General features: G+C 39.3%; 1 long non-coding RNA gene and 1 pseudogene across 4 annotated transcripts in view; both read right to left on the bottom strand.

Moving 5' to 3' along the window:
- Window positions 1–1,571, bottom strand: part of LOC128623047 (E3 ubiquitin-protein ligase UBR2-like) — a 37,271-nt pseudogene extending 35,700 nt beyond the window's left edge.
- A 1,883-nt stretch (window positions 1,572–3,454) lies between these two features.
- Window positions 3,455–15,000, bottom strand: part of LOC128623059 (uncharacterized) — a 13,351-nt gene continuing 1,805 nt past the window's right edge. The window contains exons 2-8 of one of the 4 annotated variants that reach the window (XR_008388515.1): window positions 14,727–15,000; window positions 9,181–9,243; window positions 7,373–7,583; window positions 6,438–6,486; window positions 6,185–6,249; window positions 5,150–5,296; window positions 3,455–5,026 (exon numbers count right to left, since the gene is read on the bottom strand). The exon at window positions 14,727–15,000 is cut by the window's right edge and continues 835 nt beyond it. This is a non-coding gene — a long non-coding RNA (uncharacterized LOC128623059). Of the gene's footprint in view, window positions 5,027–5,149; window positions 5,297–6,184; window positions 6,487–7,372; window positions 7,584–9,180; window positions 9,244–14,588; window positions 14,679–14,726 lie in introns of those variants that run through there. The other 3 variants (XR_008388514.1, XR_008388516.1, XR_008388517.1) reach the window with 3 other exon arrangements.

Raw genomic sequence — 15,000 nt, 5'->3', positions numbered from 1 at the left:
TGCAATTTTCGATGCGAGTGAATCAACCTCAACGTTGTCCCTAAACGGGTAGCACATGAATGTGGCGAATGGCTCCAGTAAAGCAAAGTCTTGAAAGCGTCTGTCAAACTCTGACCGACAGCTGTCAATCTGCTCCGTGTAGCGTGCAATGTTAAATTGCGCACAAGCCTTCCGCTGCGTCTCCAGCTCTGACGCGAGGTTTTGGAAGTTCCCAAAAACATGGCGCTGCAGCTTTGAGAACAGAAGTTGCATTTTCCGTTTAAAGGCATTAACTGCCTTTAATTTTTGTCTTTTCCTTGCAGCTCCAAATTAAGTTGGTCAGATCGGTTAAAATGCTCGGTTAAAAAAAGTCCAGCAGCCACTGATCATCATTGAGTTGGGTGTATTCTGCATGTTTAACAGCAAAAGGAAACTCGCTTATCTCCGGACAGAGCTCTCGAAATCTCTGCAGGAATTTACCCCTACTAAGCCATCTCACGTCAGAGTGTAGCAGGAGCTGATTGGTCGCAGTCTGCCTTCTCCAGATGCGCACGGAACAGCCGTCTTTGAAGTGATCTAGCACGTATAGAACAGGCGATCTTTGTTGCCACATCCATGATCTCTTTCATGTTTAGCATTCTTGCGCATAAGGCTTGTTGGTGTATTATGCAGTGGTAGTTAAGGAAGTCAGGGAAAGCATCGTCTTCCCTGCACTTGGCAATGAATCCATTTGCACTGCTCAACCATTGACTGATATCAATTTGCACACTGGGAGCTGGGTTTTGTCAATGAAGTCTTTAAAAGACTGAAAAATGTCCTCTCCCCGCGATTTCTCTCGCTAGCCTTTAGCACTGGCGCGCTTGATCACACACGCATGGTGAGAGAAAAGACGAGATCTCAGACTGGCTGCCCTGTACGTCAACTAACATCTTTTTTTTAATGGCGATCTACCCGCACTTCCTTTGCGATCGACCAGTCGATCACGATCGACATATTGGGCACCGCTGCTGTATATATTTTGACCTGAAGAAAAAAGCCTCTTTATACACATATGCTGTTAAACTACACCTGTTCTACTCGTGTGTGTGTGTGTGTGTGTGTGTGTGTGTGTTACCTGCACTATGAATTTCTGTGTGCACGCTGGTGTAGTCAGAGGAAGTTTCGCTGATGTGCATGTTGAATTGTGACACTCAATTCTTCAGATCTTCAAACAACTCAGCCACCTGTAACACACACACACCAGAAATGATAGTTAGGGATCTGTGTCAAGAAGTGTGTGTATAGATGTGTGCGAGTGAGTGAGAGTCGTAACCGTTTGATCTGAATGCAGTTCTCTTTGCCCCACTCCAGCTCATCCTAAAACACACACACACATCAGTACCACTTTATTTATTTCTATAATCCAACACGTTATAATTCAACATAACTGTCACGATCTCCTGCCTCCCATACGCCGTGTACCGGTTTAATCTATTTCCTTATTTGGTCAGTGTTTCCTGTTCTTATTACGATGTCCTCTCTCTGACTGGTTCCTATTTCTTAAATTGTGCCCTCTATCTGTACACTACACACTTGATCATCTAACACCTGGATATTTGAAGAGCATACACACACACACACAACCTGCGTGAAGTTGCCCCCCCCCCCCACCAACACAAAACATCGGCAGAATAGTTTGTGCTGGTTTGTGCCGTAAAAATTTTCGTTTGTGCTGCTTCAGTTCTGGAGATATTAAAAGAATATTTATAGGTCATTCTGGGGTCACTCAACCCCCCACATGCTCCAAATTCATCCCAAATGGTCTCAATAATAATAATAATAATAATAATAATAATAATAATAATAATTCAAAAGAAGACGACTATAGCACCTAAACCCACACTGCGCATGTGCGAAGCCGGATGACAGCCCTTAAACTAGCAAAAGAGCTCTAATTAGCCAGTGAAGCTACATGTCGTTCAGCCACGTCCACTTATAAAAGTAAATCATGCAATATTCTCAGACGGGGCAGTTATTGACAGAGTGAATTCATCGTTTTAAATAGAATCAAAAATAACCTCGACCTATTTGCTAATCTCATTTCGATTAGCTTGCTCATTAATTACACTGCGCATGCGTGGACTGGACTGCCTCATCAAAAGCTAGCACCGCTAGCATATTTGTATAATATTAACATTAATATTGAACCAGAGGAGTGAATAAAAAAAGTTATAAAATGTTATTTCTCACTTCTCCTCCTCTTGTTCTTCTTCTCTGTGCGGGTGTGAGTTATCTTTGGTCGGTTCCCCGGTGATTCGGTTGTTAGTGAACCGAGCTCCGAGAGTGAATCAGTGCACCGTCACCGCCTGCTTCATACTGATACACCTGAAACACAGGTGTTAACACCGTTAACTACACACATACACACGATACAGCACAGAACACAACGGGTTCGGCTACACAGAACCGAATAAACTCACTTTAGTTTGAGTCCAAACGGACCAGAACTAACACTAACAACGCTTTGTGCTCCTCGCGCTCGCGGTGACGTCACCAACGTAACGGACGTTGACGTAAATTTGAATCTGTGAGGAGAAAATAAAACAAAATAAACCCAAATATAATTTTATAAAAAGCTTCATTATTCTCTTCTTCTTAAACACGATAGAGGATAATATATACAAATACATTTAAAAAAACAGCTTTATCATTATTTTAAATCAAATCCACTTTAAAAGTGCTCCTTTCTAATTACATTTTAATTAAAAATATACTTTATCTTACTCTTGTTCAATTTATTTTTTTTAATTAATATTTAATTCATTGATGATTGTAGTCGTGTTGAGGTTTCACGTTCTTTGTGCTTTATTATCATAAATATACACTTTGTTTAAACTTTTGAGTTTGGACACAAAATGTAAACATTCCTCATGAATCCAGAACATTCATTTGTTCATTATTTAGAAAGTAATAATTAAACAGCTGAATAAAATGATCAGATTAATCACTTGCAACATTTAGGATATGAATTTCTTGTATTAAGTGAGGTTTTTAATTATACACAGATATAAATAGATTTTATTTATTTGTAGTTTTCATATTTGACTCAGTACATTACACTACATTTATTTAATCAACTATTTATCAAAAAAATTTTTAAAATATTTATCTGAATGATTCTGTCCAAGATCAATAAAAATCTTCAAATAATCTATCAACACCATCAATACATCTAATCAGTAAATAAAAATCTACATTTATTCAGTTGATCTATTGACTGGTTTATTGAAAGTTTTACAGCTTCGGCAGGTAAAGAAGCCGTGGCTTTAATCTGATCTTCTGATTTCTAATGATGATTAAATGACAAAATACAGAATTAAAGAATATCTTTATTTAAATTCAAAATCATGAATAAAAATATTTAAAAATATAGACTACATGTCATTTCTACAAGTGTTCATACAGACAGAAAGACCACAGATGAAACGGATTTAAGAGATACAGGACAATTAGGACAAGGAAAGTGAGAAAGAATAGAATGATCATTTATTTATTTAAAAAATAATAATAAAATTACAACTGTGTTCAAGATCACAGCAAAAAGACAGTAGAGGAAACAAAGGAAAAAATATTTCACATTTCCTGTTTAAATTCAACAGTAAAATCACATGAACTGAAGACATTGTGACTTTTTGAAACCGGTCGTAATGTTTTAATCAAATGGAGCAGGTAGTGATGAAACTGCCTCAAAAGATCATTTCTGTTCCTCAAAGAGTAAAGAAAAACATTAAATCCTAAATGTATGAAAAATAAACATTATGTACATTTTATGTCTAATTACAGTGAACCTGACGGAGAGTGAAGCTCACAGAGGCGAAGTGTTCACACTACAGCAAATTTCACCGGTTGACGCTAAACTCGCTCACTTAGGAGGTGCGTTTCTCTGTCCCGGGATATTCCTAGCACCGTGTGTGAAAGCTCCTGAGATGTCCAACATGAAGACATGCGTGTATGTTGATGTGTACACAGTACCAATGGTCAGGATGTACTCTTGTGTCCGAGTTTCTCGTTCTCCTGAAAAACACACGTGCGCGCACACACACACAGTGGAATTGTAAAGCAAAACATTGGAATATATATCCTAATCACATCTCATAATCCTTTTATAGAGTCTGAATCAGTTTGACTGATTCATTTTGAGTTGATTCAGAGTCTAATCACTTTCTAGTGAGAATCAAATACTCATCTCAGTCTAGTTCGTTTGGAAGTGTGCGACTCTCACTAGAAAATTATTCGACTCCAAATCGTCTTGAAACGAATCAAACCGATTCAGACTGGACAAATGGACTAATAGAAGGGAAAGAGCAACAGGAAAGAGGACAGCTTTCCTGCTGAAAGCAAACCGGATCAGAACCTTACATTAGATTATGTTCTATATTTTTATTTTAAATCAGTTGTGTTTTTCTTCTTTCTGCACTGGATTGAGGAAACACAGCAATGATAAATAAATAAATAAATAAATAAATGTATCTGTCCAGCTTCCTCCTCTTCGTCCCCCAGAATGACGTGTGGGTGACGGATTGACGGATTTAAAAAAAGATGTCTGGGCAAACTGTGACCTCCTCGAGTTAAAAGTGAGCATCCAAGGAAATTTACTGTGTTAACTGCACTACATTCTGCAGTCACACAGGACCAGAAAAAATATGTACATCTACTGTACATGTTAACACACAAAACAAGCTTTTGAGTATTAGTTACCCTGTCTTATTGTACAAGTCACCTGCAAATAATAAAGCAAGTAATTAAAAGTTCATCCATCATTTCACTTCCACTAATCAGTCTTTTGACCAGTCTAAAAATAAAAAGACTAAAAAGAAACTCAGACTTAACAAGAAGAACTAAAGATCTGTGGATGATGAAGTCTCAGTTCCACCGCAGCTTCAACAGCCCTGGATCTTCTCCTTTAAAGCTTGGAGAAGGGCACGTCTTTCGGACTCTTCTTTTCCAGGGCTGTCTGCGCTGACTTCATAAGATCCTGTGTCTGCAACATGTTCATGTTCCAAGTAGCCTGGAGACGCAGAGGAGAAATCTCAGATTTCGACCGCTCTACTTTGTGTTTGCGGCCATACTGTGTGTGCATGGGTCTACCTTGAGGCTAAAAAAGCTATTCATGTCTTAAGCAGATTCTTACCATGTAGTCTAGGCTCTCAGTCACACTGTGGTCTCAGGAGTAGAGGAGGTTGATTTTGGTTCCCTGGACAGCGACGGGACTCCGGCCTGCAATCTCACCTGCTATTTCCAGAGCTCCAGCAATCATTGACCATCAGGGAACACACGACTGCAGAGATAAAGAACAGAACACACACTTACCTTCATTTATACTAAATAATGAAGCTACATGAAAAAAATACACGGTACAACCCAAAGTCACATTCTTCTGTTATCGTTCCATATCTTCCATCGTCAGTCCAGAATTTCACCATTTTGTGATCACAGAAATTAACGCAAAATCAAGAAACTCCACAATATTCAGAGGAGCTTCCACTTTTTCAAAGTTACTGCAGATTTGGGCCAAAACATGTCATGACACGTCATGACACGTCATCACCACAACAGGCCTTCAGCACAGGTTACTCTACTTCCTGAACAAGTGCGGACCCGGATACAAGTTGCGTTCACATTCATGGGACAATTCACATTCACAGTTCCAGTGTAACCGAACTCGGACCACCTTCTACAGGTAGTCTCGGGTTCGGTACCGCAGTGCACTTCCCAGTCCACATTACGACGGTCACATTACCAACTTTTCATGCAAACTGCTCTGTTTTGGACTAAACTTGCAGTGTGAAAGCCCACTAGAACAGCTACACTGCAGAATTTTTCTGTCTAAAAATGAACAAATTTCAGGTTTTGTAGCTCTTCTTTGATAAATGACAAGATGGTAATATCATAAAATAGTCCACGTTGTATTAAAACCAGACATCTGATGCTCACTGTGGTTTATTTCATCTTCAACAAACTGCAAATGTAAATAATTGTTCAGAGTGTGCCCCCTTATGGTCAACTCTTTCATAGGGGCTTGTACAAGTCAGAACAATCAGCCCATTCTTATCTTCTCATCACTTACTATCTCTATATATGATCATATGGACAAAAATAACTTGTTTACAGATCTTGGTGTAAACATGTAAGCAAGCAATGTATGGCAAGTTAATGTTCCTCATACCTTCACCTGAAACCAGGCATCCTGTGTGCACAGACAAATATCACAGACTGTGATTAGATCCACTCCTGCGAAAGAAGAAATCAGATCCACAAAAAAAACTGTTAGTAATTCAGTCTCCTGCAGCTAAAAGCCCCAGTAAAAGATAACTCTCTGATGGTTAAAGCTTTGCAGGAAAGTGACACCACAACTCTGGAAAGTTCCATCCATATTGTTTGCTGAGTGTATGAGATGGTACTTAACACTCCCAACAGACCTGCTCCCACACACACGCCATGCACTGCCACCACCACGGGCTTTGGACACTGCAGACACATCAAACACAAAGTTCAGTTTATATACCACAATGTATTACTCTAATAGGTTATTGATTGTACAAATACTACATGCATGTAGAACCCCTACATGCTTTGTGTTTAATTTATGTAAGGAATAAACATGCGGTTATAGGAAAGTAGTCAACAATCCAATGAAGTGGAGTGACCGTTACCACCCCAAGGTAGAACTGCACATTCTGAAGTGTTTTATTCCCCTTATACCACAGCAAGTTGTCAACAAGTGCATTTCTTTATTAATTAAAGAAGAACATGTCATACACATTAATCTATTTTAAAGGCTGACCGATAGTGGATCTTACAGATGCTGATAACCAAGTCGGGTAGCACCTACTAATAACCGATTACTACTGAATGAAAATATAACACTCAGTGGAAAAATTAAGTTCACTTTATTACAAAAATAAACAGTACTGACCGTACCATGAAAATGTACTGCACTTTTTCTAATGAAATAAACATATATATACTAATTATATATATATATATATATATATATATATATATATATATATATATATATATATATAAACACACACACACTATGAATAAATATTAAAGTAAATAAAAAGATGTACAGTATTTCACAAAAAAGTGAGAACACCCCTAAGTGAAAATGTCCAAATTGGGCCCAATTAGCCATTTTCCCTCCCTGGTGTCATGTGACTTGTTAGTGTTACAAGGTCTCAGGTGTGAATGGGGAGCAGGTGTGTTAAATTTGCTGTCATCACTCTCACACTCCCTCATACTGGTCACTGGAAGTTCAACATGGCACCTCATGGCAAAGAACTCTCTGAGGATCTGAAAAAAGAATTGTTGCTCTACATAAAGATGGCCTAGGCTTTAAGAAGATTACCAAGACCCTGACAACGAGCTGCAGCACGGTGGCCAAGACCATACAGTGGTTTAACAGGACAGGTTCCACTCAGAACAGGCCTCGCCATGGTCGACCAAAGAAGTTGAGTGCACGTGCTCAGCATCATATCCAGAGGTTGTCTTTGGGAAATAGTGCTGCCAGCATTGCTGCAAAGGTTGAAGGGGTGGGGGGTCAGCCTGGGCTTTGGACACTGCAGACACATCAAACACAAAATTCAGTTTATATACCACAATGTATTACTCGAATAGGTTATTGATTGTGCAAATACTATATGCATGTCGAACCCCTACATGCTTTGTGTTTAATTTATGTAAGGAATAAACATGCGCTTAAACGAGCTTCATTTTGGTAAAATGTTAATATGATGATGTGTTTGACCTTATATACAGCCACAATACCAACTGTAACAGTGCTGACAGGTTTTTATATCCTGAAAAGTAACAGTGTGTCATGAGGTTTCCACTTGAGAGTGACATGTACAGTGTCCTCCACTAATATTGGCACCCTTGGTAAATATGAGCAAAGAAGAAAACCTTTTGTTCAAAAAAAATTCACAAAAATACTCTGCTCTCATGGACAAACAATTGCAAACACCACAAGTTTATAAAAAAATATTTGTTAAATGAGTGTACAACAATGATTGGCACCCCTATGAATCCATGAGAAATGTATTTGAAGTATATTCCTCTTGATATTTTACTTTTTTGTACACTTGGGAAACTAGGAACAGGACATTGTTCAACCATGACTTCCTGTTTCACAGGGATAGGTAACGCATAAGCCAAATTCTCTTACTCATTCAGAACAATAAGTGAAGCCAAGATATATTCAGTGGTACGTGAAGGTTTATGAACCCTTCAGAATTATATATATATATATATATATATATATATATATATATATATATATATATGAATAAAGATGACCCAAAACATCAGATTTTTACACAAGTCCTAAAAGTAGACCAAGAGATCCCAGTTAAACAAACGAGACAAAATGATAATATTTGGCCACAGACAGATTGTGCACAAATGGAGGAAATTCAAGACCATCATTACCCTCCCCAGAAGATATCAACCAACAAAGATCACTCCAAGAGCAAGACAAGTAGTAGTCTGTAAGGTCATAAAGGAGCCAGGGTAACATCTATGCAACTAAAGGCCTCTCTCTCACTGTAGTGAAGGTAAGGGTTCTGTTTAGTTTGACTTACCTAGGGCTGCTCCTATCACACAAACCATTGAAGTGAATAGCATGGAGGTGGTATTTGAAGTTAACGCAGGCTGTGGAGTGATCATCAGTAAAGATCAACATTCAAACATCAAAGATTCAACATTCAAAGATGGGGGGGGGGGGCGCTACGGAAATCATTTGTTGCCTCAGCTGGTAAATACAGTAGCAAATGTACCAGGACATAAGTTGGCTAAAATATTGGAGAGACAATCCGAGGTGTTCAAAGAAGAGTTGGGTCCACTGCTGGAGAGAGAACTCCAGAGGCTGGTGGAAGACAAGATCATTGAACCAATGCAGTTTGCAGAGTGGGCAGCTCCCATTGTTCCAGTCAGGAAACTGATGGTTCTACCCCAATTTGTAGGGATTATAAATTTGCAGTAAATCCAGCTCTAGTGTGGAGCAGTATCCAATTCCCAAGGTAGAAGAATTATTTGCTCAGTCGGCAGGAGGAAAAATCCTCCAAACTGGACATGACCCATGCGCATCAGAAGATAATGCTGCACAAAAATTCCAATAAGTACGTTACAATCAACATGCACAAGGGATTATGTACTTACAACAGGCCACCATTTGGAGTTGCTTCAAGTCCAGCGATCTTCCAGTGCACAATAGAAGGGATTCTGCAAGACATCGCACGCGTCACAGTTTATCTGGATGACATTTTAGTCTCAGGGGCTAATGAACATCTGCAGAACTTGGATGAGGTACTGAGTAGGATAGAAAAGAGTGGACTGAGACAAAAAAGGAGCAAGTGTGAGTTCATGGGAGAAGTAGAGGTATTTTTAGGTCACAAAATTAATGCCATAGGATTACAGTCGAAAGACAGGTCCTATATTATGTTTGAGACAGCTGGCATTGTAGCCGTGAAATCAGCTAACATTATGCTCCATGTAATGTTTGCGATAGCCAGTTATTTGTTAAACGCTAACACATTGCAATGTTATAAACTACCTCCTAATGGACCACCATGCATCGCCATTCAGCCCGTGTCCTGTCAGCTAAATGTAGCCTAATGTCACTCATAATTATTCACATGTTCATGCTTTTAATAAATCTTTTTATCCTGCCACCGTATCAGTGAATTTAAACTAATGCTTGCATTCAGAGTATAAGGGGTGTGTGTGCGTTTAGGAGTGCACCTTAGCACTTATTAGTCATGGTCAGAGTGTTTGAACTAAAATATCCCTCTCTCTCTCTCTGCCAGTATCAGCCAGAGGAGGATGTCCTCCAGGAGTTTTTAATTTAATAATTTTTTTTAATTCTCTCACTTTTTTTAAAATAAAAACCACACCATGGTACTGAGCATCGTGTACTTTTGGTGGTATCGGTACCGACGACTAGATTTTTGGTATCGTGACATCCCTAATATGTAAGGAAATGATGAACTCTGCATACAGGGAGGCTTTGTGTGATGGGGGACTCGCGTAGTGATTCCACATCCGCGGCGTGCGGCTCTTCTAAGACGTCTACACGAAACCCATCCGGGAATTACCAGGATGAAAGGCCTTGTGCGTAGCTATATGTGGTTGCCACACTTGGATGCAGAGGTGGAAGCATTGGTCAAATCGTGTGCAGTCTGTCAGGAAAACAGAAACGCTCTGGCAAACGCGCCACTGCATGCATGGGAGTTGCCAGAGCAACCGTGGAGAAGGATTCACATTGATTACGGTGCACCGTGGATGGGTAGAATGTTCTTGATCGTGGTAGAGGCATTCTCAAAATGGATAGAGGCTTATCTGTTAATCAAGTCTACATCCACAGTTACCATTCAGTGCTTAAGACAAACCTTTAGCCAACACAGGATACCAGAAGTAGTGATGTCAGACCATAGCAGTTTTTTTGTTTTTTTACCAGTGCTGAATTCCAAGAGTTTATCGAAAGAAACGGAATCAAACACAAGTACAGCGCCCTACCACGCATCTTCCAGGCGTCTGGCTGAAAGGGCCGTTCAAACTCTCAAAACCCTGATGAAAAGAGTGCTGGAGAGTCCGTTGAAAAAGCTAGCCAGAGTGCTGTTCAGTTACCGAACGACGCCACAGTCGACCACTGGCAAATCAGCCGCTAAACTGCTGTGTGGAAGGAAACTGGTCTACACAGGGTCTCATTGAGACAAACAATTGAGACAAAAATGGTACCATGACCAACATGCAAAGGAAAGATATCTCGTGGTGGGTGACCCAGTGTATACTAGGAACTTCAGCTCTGGACCTACTTGGATTCCAGGAACAGTTCAGAAAAAGACTGGTCCTGTATGGTGCACAGTAGCATTGGGAAGTGGGCAAGTAGTGCACTGACATATTGATCAGGTGAGAGACAGGAACAATGCATCAATAGCACCAGAGTTGTTAGACACTTCACAGCCAGATGTTGACATTCCAGCGCATTCTACAAAAGACTCAGGTTCTTCATTCTCTGAGGAAAGTCACAAACAAAAACTGGGAGGAACTTCTGAAGTGGCTGCGTCAGAAACTTTCCTTGGGATGGAAAACCCTGAGTTGAGAAGGTCTACACGTACTAAATCTCCAAGCTATCTGAAAGATTATAATTAGTGTAGTGGTGAGTTCCCCAACCGCAGGACAAGAATGAACCCAGGAACTGAACTGAATCTCAAGAGAAAGTGGGGCATGCAATAAGACAATGGCCCAAAACAAAGAATGGTTAAAGAACAATAAAGTTATTGGTTTGGAATGGCCAAAACTGATGTCCAAGCCCATGTGCAGGACTAATCAACAGTTACTGGAAATGATTAGCTGCAGTTATTGCTGCACAAGGGGGTCAGACCAGATACTGAAGGCAAAAGATTCACATACTTTTGCCACTCCCAGATATGTAATATTGGATTATTTTCTGCAATAAATAAATGACCAAGTATAATATTTGTCTCATTTGTTTAAATGGGTTCTCTTTGTGTAGTTTTAGGACTTGTCTGAAAATCTTGTGTATATTTATGTAGAAATATAGAAAACTCTAAAGGGTTCACAAACTTTCAAGCACCACTGTAGCTGTGATGTGCAGCAAAAGGTTGTTGAGCTTCACAAAATGGGAAGTGTCTATAAGAAAATAGCACAAGCATCGAAAATGCTCATTTTCATCATCGGGGCAATAATTAAGAAGTTCCAGTCAACTGGAAATGTTATGAATCAACCTGGAATTGGACGTGTGTCTATATCGTCTCAACACACTGAAGAGGACGGTTCGAGTGGATAAAACATCTCCAAGGATCACAGCTGGAGAATTGCAGGAGTTAGTTGTGTCTTGGGGTCAGAAAGTCTCCAAAACTACAATCTGAAGTCACCTACATCACCACAAGCTGTCTGGAAGGGTTTCAAGAAAAAAGCCTCTACTCTCATCCAAAAACACACTCAGGTGTCTTCAGTGTGCCGACACTACTGGAACTTCAAATGGGATCGGGTTCTATGGTCAGATGAAACCAAAATACAGCTTTTTGGTAATAAACACCAGAGGTGGTTTTGGAGCACACAGAGAGGTAGCCATATGGAAAAGTACCTCATGCCCACGGTTAAATATGGAGGTGGATCTTTAATGTACTGGGACTGTTTTTCTGCCAGAGGACCTGGACATATTGTTAGGATACATGGCATCATGGACTCTACCAAATATCAACAGATATTAAATAAAAACCTGACTGCCTCTGCCAGAAAGATTAAAATGTGCCGTGGTTGGATCTTCCAGCAGGACAGTGATCCAAAACATACATCAAAATCAACACAAAAACGCTTTACTGACCACAAAACCATCAAGTCATTTAACACTAATGAGCAGTATTAAAAATATTAACATGGATATCTGAGTCTGATAATAAAATTAACTTCTACTTACAGTCAAATTTTGTAGTGTTTAGGACATTTAACACCCTTCCGTCCAAAAGAAACCAAAAGGGGGTACAAACTTTTACACTCCACAGTATTTGGTTGAAATTGCACTAATAGAACAACTGAACAGCAACGTTTCCATACAGGTTTTAGTGAAAAGTTTAACAATAGCAACTTGACTTGAAATGGATGATGTTTCATTAGCGTGGCCTGTGCCCAAATCCTGCACGACTGCGTATCTAGGTACACTACACACGGTCTGAACGAACGGAGTCTCTACCGCACCTAGTGCACTAGAGATAGAGATTCCATACAAGGTGATTTGGGACGGAGCCAGTGCACAGAAACCGTTTCCCTGCGAGAGGCGCAGGTGGAGCTGGAGCTGTGTGACTGATTTGTGCACCTGTGACTACAGAACTACCTCAAGTCTCCACACAGAGAGCTGTTCAAGAGAAAAACACTCCTAAAGAACAAATCACTGCGCCAGCGAGACATCAACCCTTTAACTAGACGTTCATCCCAATTCCACACAAATACCGCGGAACTATTTAGGGCTGAGAGACAGTTCAAAAAGCACTGAAAATAAAGTGTTAGTAACGAGGCCGCGTTGCTGGTCACGCGCGGTGTAGACGCGCTGATACAGAGTGTAGCGCGAGTAAGATCTGTAATGTCTAATTCAAACATTATGATCAAAAGTAAAATAATGTCTAAAGACACCGAGATACAGAAACCACAATGTGCAGTGAAAGTGAGTTTTTATTATTCATTTAGGACTGGAGTTTAATTCTGTGCTTTTTGTGCATCCACAAAAAATAATGCTATCTATCTAACTATTTATAAATGTTTATATATATTTATCTTATTTAGTTAGTTTACATTTATATTATATAAGTACTTATGCATTATTTTTTTATGGATGCACAAAAAGCACCGAATTAAACTACAGTCCTAAATTATATATATATATATATATATATATATATATATATATATATATATATATATATAAAATGTGTGTGTGTGTGTTGGGTTCTTTTCTGTTTTGGACAAACATCTGTGTAAAGTTTTAGTCTGAATTTATATTTGTAACACTCAGTTTGTGGATTTTATTTTAAATAAACAAAAAAAGGCACTGAAAGTTTGCCCCGCCCCCATCAGATTAATCGAAAAAATAATCGACCAATTAATCGATTGTGAAAATAATCGATAGTTGCAGCTCTAATAATAAGCTGCATCATGAAATTGATTTTTTAACAAAAGAAATCTTGATTATTTTCAAAATAGAGTTGTCTTTGAGAAGAAGAATGGAGTGTAATATAGTGTGAATCATAAAAATTCTATTTCATTTCTATTTGTTTACAGAAAGGCTTCAGCAATAAAAGCAGCATTTTGCTGTAGTTGTAAAGGGGCCGTTTACACCACAACGTTTTCAAATAAAAACCGAAAACTTTTGATGCGGTTTGGCTGTTCGTTTCCATGACGACGGCGTTTCGGGGCCTGAAAACTTTGGAAAACGGGTTTCAAAGGGCAAGTTTTTGAAAACGATGCCGTTATCATCTCCGGTAAATCATGTAAATTATTATCCAGAAAAACCACAGCTCCTCCGTTTACTTGTATTTGTTTACAGCGCGGTCTTTCCCTCATCAATATGGCGGACATGTTGACGTGAATGCTTACGTGCGCATGCGCGTAGTATTTCTTTACAAAGTCACCTCGCCAGCTACACACACACACATTTTGTCCTTTTTGTGTTTATTTCTTGAGAAATAGAAGAGAGAAGCTCGAATTTGCAGTGAATGTCCAATATAAACCCAACTTTAAATCAGTTTAGCAGTTTATACATTAAAAACATTACAGAAATATAAAGTTATTTTAGCTGCTAAATGACTTAGCCACTTTTACACTCACTGTTGTTTATTTTAGTTGCTATAAGCAGGGAGCAAACAACGGATTTTAGGATAAAGGTTATACTTAAATAGTGCCGCTAAAACAGAATAACAAATCGCTCCTCATGAGTTACATAGTGCACTACATAGGGTGTAGACTGTCATTATTTCATCCCTAATGTATTGCACTTAAACCGGAAATGACATCAATTTGGGATTCGGCCACACAGCTTCCGTTTAACTTACCTCGGGTTTAAAAACAGAACGGAGTTTTAATTCCTCAAACACAGACAAAATAACCAGCTTTTACTTTTAAACTGGATCAAATCTAACTGTAAAACTGTCGATGAATTGGAGATGATTAGTTCGGTGTAATAACTCAACTGCTCAGGAGATACCCGCTGCAGCTTTTTCTTGTTCTGTGATTTCTACTGGTCGGAGACGCAGCTGTTAGGCGCGTTACCGCCACCGCGTGGACTGGAGGATATAGTTCCAGGTTGGAGGAAGTCTATCCTAACAAACTTACACCAATAATTTCCACTCATGGTTTTATTAGATCCTATTTATTATTCCAGTGGAGTTTATGACTTCTTCATGAATGCCAGCAGTGAGTCGTTCACTGTGTCTTACCCAGATATACTGAGTGAACTACTGACTC

The sequence above is a fragment of the Ictalurus furcatus genome, chromosome 19 (assembly GCF_023375685.1).
Source record: "Ictalurus furcatus strain D&B chromosome 19, Billie_1.0, whole genome shotgun sequence".
NCBI classification, from domain to species: Eukaryota; Metazoa; Chordata; class Actinopteri; order Siluriformes; family Ictaluridae; genus Ictalurus; species Ictalurus furcatus.
The sequence above is the reverse complement of the archived record's forward strand: the minus strand, read 5'-3'. Positions and strand labels throughout refer to the sequence as shown.